Below are 6,000 nucleotides of genomic sequence, written 5' to 3' on the forward strand. Positions count from 1 at the left end.
ACGCCAACGTTAGTGACATTCAACATTGTCACTAACGTTGGCCTAAAGAGAAATATACCACGTTAACTCCCACGTTAACTTGGTTAACGTGGGAGCTAACGTAAGAAGCAAGAGTGGTCGACAACGTTAGTGACACCCAACATTGTCACTAACGTTGGAAGCAACCACACAACCTCCCAAGGAGTCACGTTAACTTCCACGTTAACTTAATTAACGTGGAAGCTAACGTTGATGAGTGAAAGAATGGCCAACGTTAGTGACACTCAACATTGTCACTAACGTTGGGGATGGCTAAGCATGGCCACGTTAACGTGAGACATAGGGGCACCTTGGAACGTTAGTGACAATGTTGAGTGTCACTAATGTTCTCGAAGGATGGCAAGCCCACGTTAAAGAGCCATGTTAACTAAGTTAACGTGGGCTCTAACGTGGGAACAAAGGGGGCTTTTCAAAGTTATTGGGAATATTAAGTCTCAATAACGTGTGCGAAGGACTTAGAGGCAACGTTAGTAGCAACATTTATGCCACTAACGTTGAAGTTAACGTGGCTTTTATTTAGTAACGTTAGTGAGAAAGTTGATTGTCACTAACGTTCTCGAACTCATATTTTCACTAAACGTTAACACCCCTAACGTCCTGAGCTAAAGTCTCTGCCCACTTCACATTTTCTCTCTGCAAGTAAAGCCAAGCCCAAATGAAGAAGAGAACTGCTTCAAACTCAAGATCCAAAGGCCCAAGACTTGAAGAGCCAACTAGAAACTGAGAGAAGTAGTATATATAGGAGTAGCTTTGAATTGTTGAGGAGTTCTGGAGGTTGGAAAAAGAGAACTACTCTCTGTATTTTACTTTCTCTACATTTTCTAGTTTTATGATGTATTCTCCATCTTTGTTTTCATTTTCAAGAGCTATGAAAAACTAAACTCCTTTCATTGGGTTAGGGAGCTCTGTTGTAATTTGATGGATCAATACTAATTTTCATTATTCTTCTTCTATCTTTTCTCTTGATTTTACTTGAAAGCTTTCGATCTTCATCCAATTGAGTAGTTATCTTGGAAAAGAAGCTATTCAAACTTGGATCTCTTCTGAACCTTGAAAGAGGAATGAAGAGATCAAGCTAGAAATGCTTTCTCATGCTGGACCAAATTGGGTTTGGATGGGTATGTGACTATAACCCTCTCAATACTTGATTTGGGAAATGCATGTGTTATAATCAGTGACCATACTTCATCTCTTCTCATGAGCAATTGACCAAGGAATTGGCTATTGATCAAGATTTGAGAGATTGAATTGCAAGAAATTGTAATTCAATCAATTAAGATTGCCAAGGAGATCAATGAGTGCATTGATTGAGGAAGAGATGAAAATGAACTTGATCCGGAGAATTGCAACATCTCCTAAGCCCAATGAACTCCCCATCTCTGATCTTACCCATTCTCTTTAATTTTTGCCATTTACTTTTATGAGCAAATCCCCCATTCCCATTTACAATTTTGCAATTTATTTTCAGTCATTTACTTCCAGTCCTTTAATTCTAGCATTTACTTTTCTGTTATTTACATTCCCGCCATTTTATTTTCTGTAACTCTCAACCCAAATTCTGGATTTGCTCAACTAGAACATTCTTCTAATTAAAGTTGATTGATCAATCAATCCCTGTGGGATTCGACCTCACTCTATTGTCAGTTTTTACTTGACGACAAATTCGGTACACTTGCCGAAGGGAGATTTATTGTGAGACAAGTTTTCCGAGCATCAAAACTCTGAAAGCTAAGCTGGTCACAGCACCAGTTATTTCTGCACCAGACTGGATATTATCATTCGAATTAATGTGTGATGCCAGTGACCATGCCATTGGTGCAGAAAAATTACACAACCATAGAAAAAGAATTGCTTGCAGTGGTTTATGCCATTGACAAGTTTAGATCATACTTAGTAGGATCAAAAGTGATTGTGTACACTGACCATGCTGCTCTTAAATATCTACTCACAAAGCAGGATTCAAAACCCAGGCTCATAAGATGGGTGTTGCTTCTGCAAGAGTTTGATATAGAAATAAGAGACAGAAAGGGGACAGAGAACCAAGTGGCTGATCATCTGTCCTGGATAGAACCAGTAGAAGGGGCATTTCCCCCATCTATTGAGATCTCTGAAACCTTTCCAGATGAGCAATTATTTGCCATCCAAGAAACACCATGGTTTGCAGACATTGCAAACTATAAAGCTGCAAGATTCATACCCAAGGAGTACAGCAGGCAACAAAAGAAAAAATTAATTACTGATGCAAAGTACTACTTGTGGGATGAATCATATCTCTTTAAGAGATGTGCAAACGGAATAATCTGTAGGTGTGTGACTAGAGAAGAAGCACAGAAGATCTTATGGCATTGCCATAGGTCACAATATGGAGGCCATTTCGGAGGTGAGCGAATAGCCACCAAGGTCCTCCAATGTGGCTTCTACTGGCCTACCCTCTATAGAGATTCCTGAGAGTTTGTACGTAACTGTGACATTTGCCAGAGAGCTGGTAATCTGCCTCATGGTTACGCCGTGCCTCAACAAGGAATTTTGGAGATTGAGTTGTTTGATGTATGGAGTATTGACTTCATGGGGCCTTTCCCACCATCATACTCAAACACTTATATTCTGGTGGCAGTCAACTATGTATCCAAATGGGTAGAGGCCGTTGCCACACCTACTAATGATACTAAGACAGTGCTGAAGTTCCTCTAGAAACACATCTTCAGCAGGTTTGGTGTCCCTAGAGCACTAATCAGTGATGGGGGCACTCACTTCTGCAACAAAAAGCTTTACTCTGCTATCGTCCGATATGGAATTAGCCACAAGGTGGCAACTCTATATCATCCACAGATAAATGGGCAAGCTGAAGTCTCTAACAGAGAACTAAAAAGAATCCTGGAATGGACTGTAAGTACCCATAGAAAGGATTGGGCGATAAGCTTGGATGATGCTCTATGGGCTTACAGAACAGCATTCAAGACTCCTATAGGGACCTCTCCATACCAGCTTGTGTATGGTAAGGCCTGTCATCTGCCCGTGGAACTGGAGCATAAGGCCTACTAGGCAACTAGATTCCTAAACTTTGATGACAAATTAGCTGGAGAAAAAAGATTGCTCCAGCTGAATGAGTTAGAGGAATTCAGACTCATTGCTTTCGAAAATGCCAAGCTTTACAAAGAGAAAGCAAAAAGGTAGAATGATAGAAAGCTATCATCTAGAGTCTTTGAACCAGGATAAAAGGTTCTGCTGTTTAATTCTAGGCTCAGGCTATTCCCCGAGAAATTGAAATTCCGGTAGAGGGGACCATATGTGATTACAAGTGTCTCACCATATGGCTATGTGGAGCTTCAAGACATTGATTCTAATAAGAAGTTCATTTTTAATGGACAGAGAATCAAGCATTATCTTGAAGGCAATGTTGAGCAAGAGTGCTCAAGACTGAGGCTAGATTAAAAGCTCAGCAAGGTCCTGCTAAAGACAATAAAGAAGCGCTTGCTGGGAGGCAACCCAGCCATTAGCAAAACCTATTTTTTTTTATTTAAATAATAATTATACGAGTTTAATATAAATAATCTTCAAGGTAAAGTATCAATTGTATAAGTTCACAGGGTTACAGAAGGATTCAGAGTACAAAACAAGGAAAAGGAGCTCACTGGCAAGAAAACGCCAGTAAGAGGTACAATTGGGTGTTAAACGCCCAAAAGAAGCATCTACTGGGCGTTTAACACCAGTAATGATACCTTTCTGGGCGTTAAACGCCAGAATGGGTACCATTCTGGGCGTTTAATGCCATACTTGCAGCATCCTGGGCATTCAGAAAAATGCCCAGTGATGAAAGATTTCTGGCGTTTAACGCCAGCCAGAAGCAACAGCTGGGTGTCAAACGCCCAAAAGAGGCTAGAGATGGGCGTTAAACGCCCAAAACAAGTAGCAGTTAGGCGTTTAACGCCAGGATTGTGGAGGGGAGGAAGTTTTTGTTCCCAACTTGATTTTTTTCAAATTTTCATATTTCCATCCATATTTTCTTGCATAAACATGTTCCCATACTTTCATTTTTCAAACTCTTTTCCAAAAATATTAAAAATATCTTAATCGTAAAATTAATTCTTTCTCAATTCTTCTTCAACCTCTTCTCAAATCTTTTTCAAAACAATTCTATCTTTTTCAAAATTTTTTCAAACTCATCAATATCTTTTTCAAATCTTCACAATATTTTTAAAAACAAATCTATCTTTTTCAAATATCTTTCATATCTTTTCAATTTTAAATTACATCTTTTCCTATCATACTTATCTTTTCCAAATCACATTTTCTATCATATCTTTTTCAAAAAAATTTCGAAAACCCACCCCCATTCCCTATAAATCTTCATTCGGCCTCCCTCCTCTCCTCCACAATTCGAACTTGGCTCTCCCTATATCCCTCTCCTTTTTCTTTCTTTTGCTTGAGGACAAGAAAACCTCTAAGTTTGGTGTGTTTATCCGTGATCACTAAGCCAATACCCACCAAGATCATGGCTCCTAAGGGAAAACAAACCACCTCAAGAGGCAAGAAAGAGAATATTCCAAAATCACTTTGGAATCAAGGGAAGTTCTTAACCAAGGAACATTCAGACCATTACTACAAAATAATGGGTCTAAGGTCAGTGATCCCGGAAGTTAAATTCGATCTGAAAGAAGATGAATATCTGGAGATCCAAGAGCAAATTCAAAACAGGAGCTGGGAAATCCTAGCTAATCCTGAGACAAAGGTAGGAAGAAACATGGTTCAGAAATTCTACTCTAATCTGTGGCAGACAGATAGGCAGAGAATAGCTGGAACCGCATTCTATGACTATCGAACTTTGGTCAGAGGGAAGATTGTTCACACCCACCCTGACAAAATAAGAGAGATCTTCAAGCTACCTCAACTGCAAGATGACCCAGACTCCTTTAATAGGAGAATGATGAGACCAAATAAGGGCTTGGACAAAATTCTAGAGGACATATGTCTCCCTGGAGCCAAATAGACAACCAACACAAAGGGTGTCCCAAACCAACTCAAGAGAAGAGATCTCAAACCAGTCGCCAGAGGCTGGCTGGACTTTATTGGGCGTTCTATACTGCCCACTAGCAACCGCTCTGAAGTCACCATCAAAAGAGCAGTGATGATTCATTGCATTATGTTTGAAAAAGAAGTGGAAGTTCATCAACTGATTTCTTGTGAGATTTACACAATTACAAACAAGAACTCCAAAGATGCCAAATTGGCTTATCCAAGCTTAATCTCTCTGCTATGTAAAGATGCTGGGGTAAAAATGGGAGTAGATGAGTATATCTCAGTTGAGCAACCAATCACCAAAAAGTCAATGGAAGGACAAGTGTAGGACGACCCCCATCAAGAGGAGAGCACAGGAGTTCCTCCCAGAAATTCCTCGATTTGAATACTGGGGGCGCCTAGAAGCATCTATCACCAAGTTGCAAGAAGCTATGGATCAACTAAAGGAAGAACAGCAAAATCAAAACAGCATACTCTGTAAACTGCTTATGGAACAAAAAGAGCAAGGGCGTGAAGTGAAGGAACTGAAGCGCCAGAAGCTATCTCTTGAAGGGCCAAGCACCCCACAGACTAAAGAGGCATCTACCTCCCAAAATGAAGGTTGTTGAGTCCTAACTCTGTGATAACCTTTTATCCATTTTAAGAGTACATGAGTATTAGAATTAGAGTCATTTATCTTTATGTCTTTAATTTTCTTTCTTTTATTACTAAGTGTCTGCATTTATGCCTAATTTATATTATTTCTATTAAATAATAAATAAAAATTAGAGTCTATGCCTTAAAGTTATGAATGTCCTATGAATCCATCACCTTTCTTAAATGAAAAATACTTTTAATCATAAAAGAACAAGAAGTACATGATTTCAAATTCATCCTTGAAATTAGTTTAATTATTCCGATGTGGTGACAATACTTTTTGTTTTCTGAATGAACGCTTGAACAATG

Source organism: Arachis ipaensis, chromosome B4, assembly GCF_059453495.1.
Source record: "Arachis ipaensis isolate K30076 ecotype BB chromosome B4, ASM5945349v1, whole genome shotgun sequence".
NCBI lineage: Eukaryota > Viridiplantae > Streptophyta > Magnoliopsida > Fabales > Fabaceae > Arachis > Arachis ipaensis.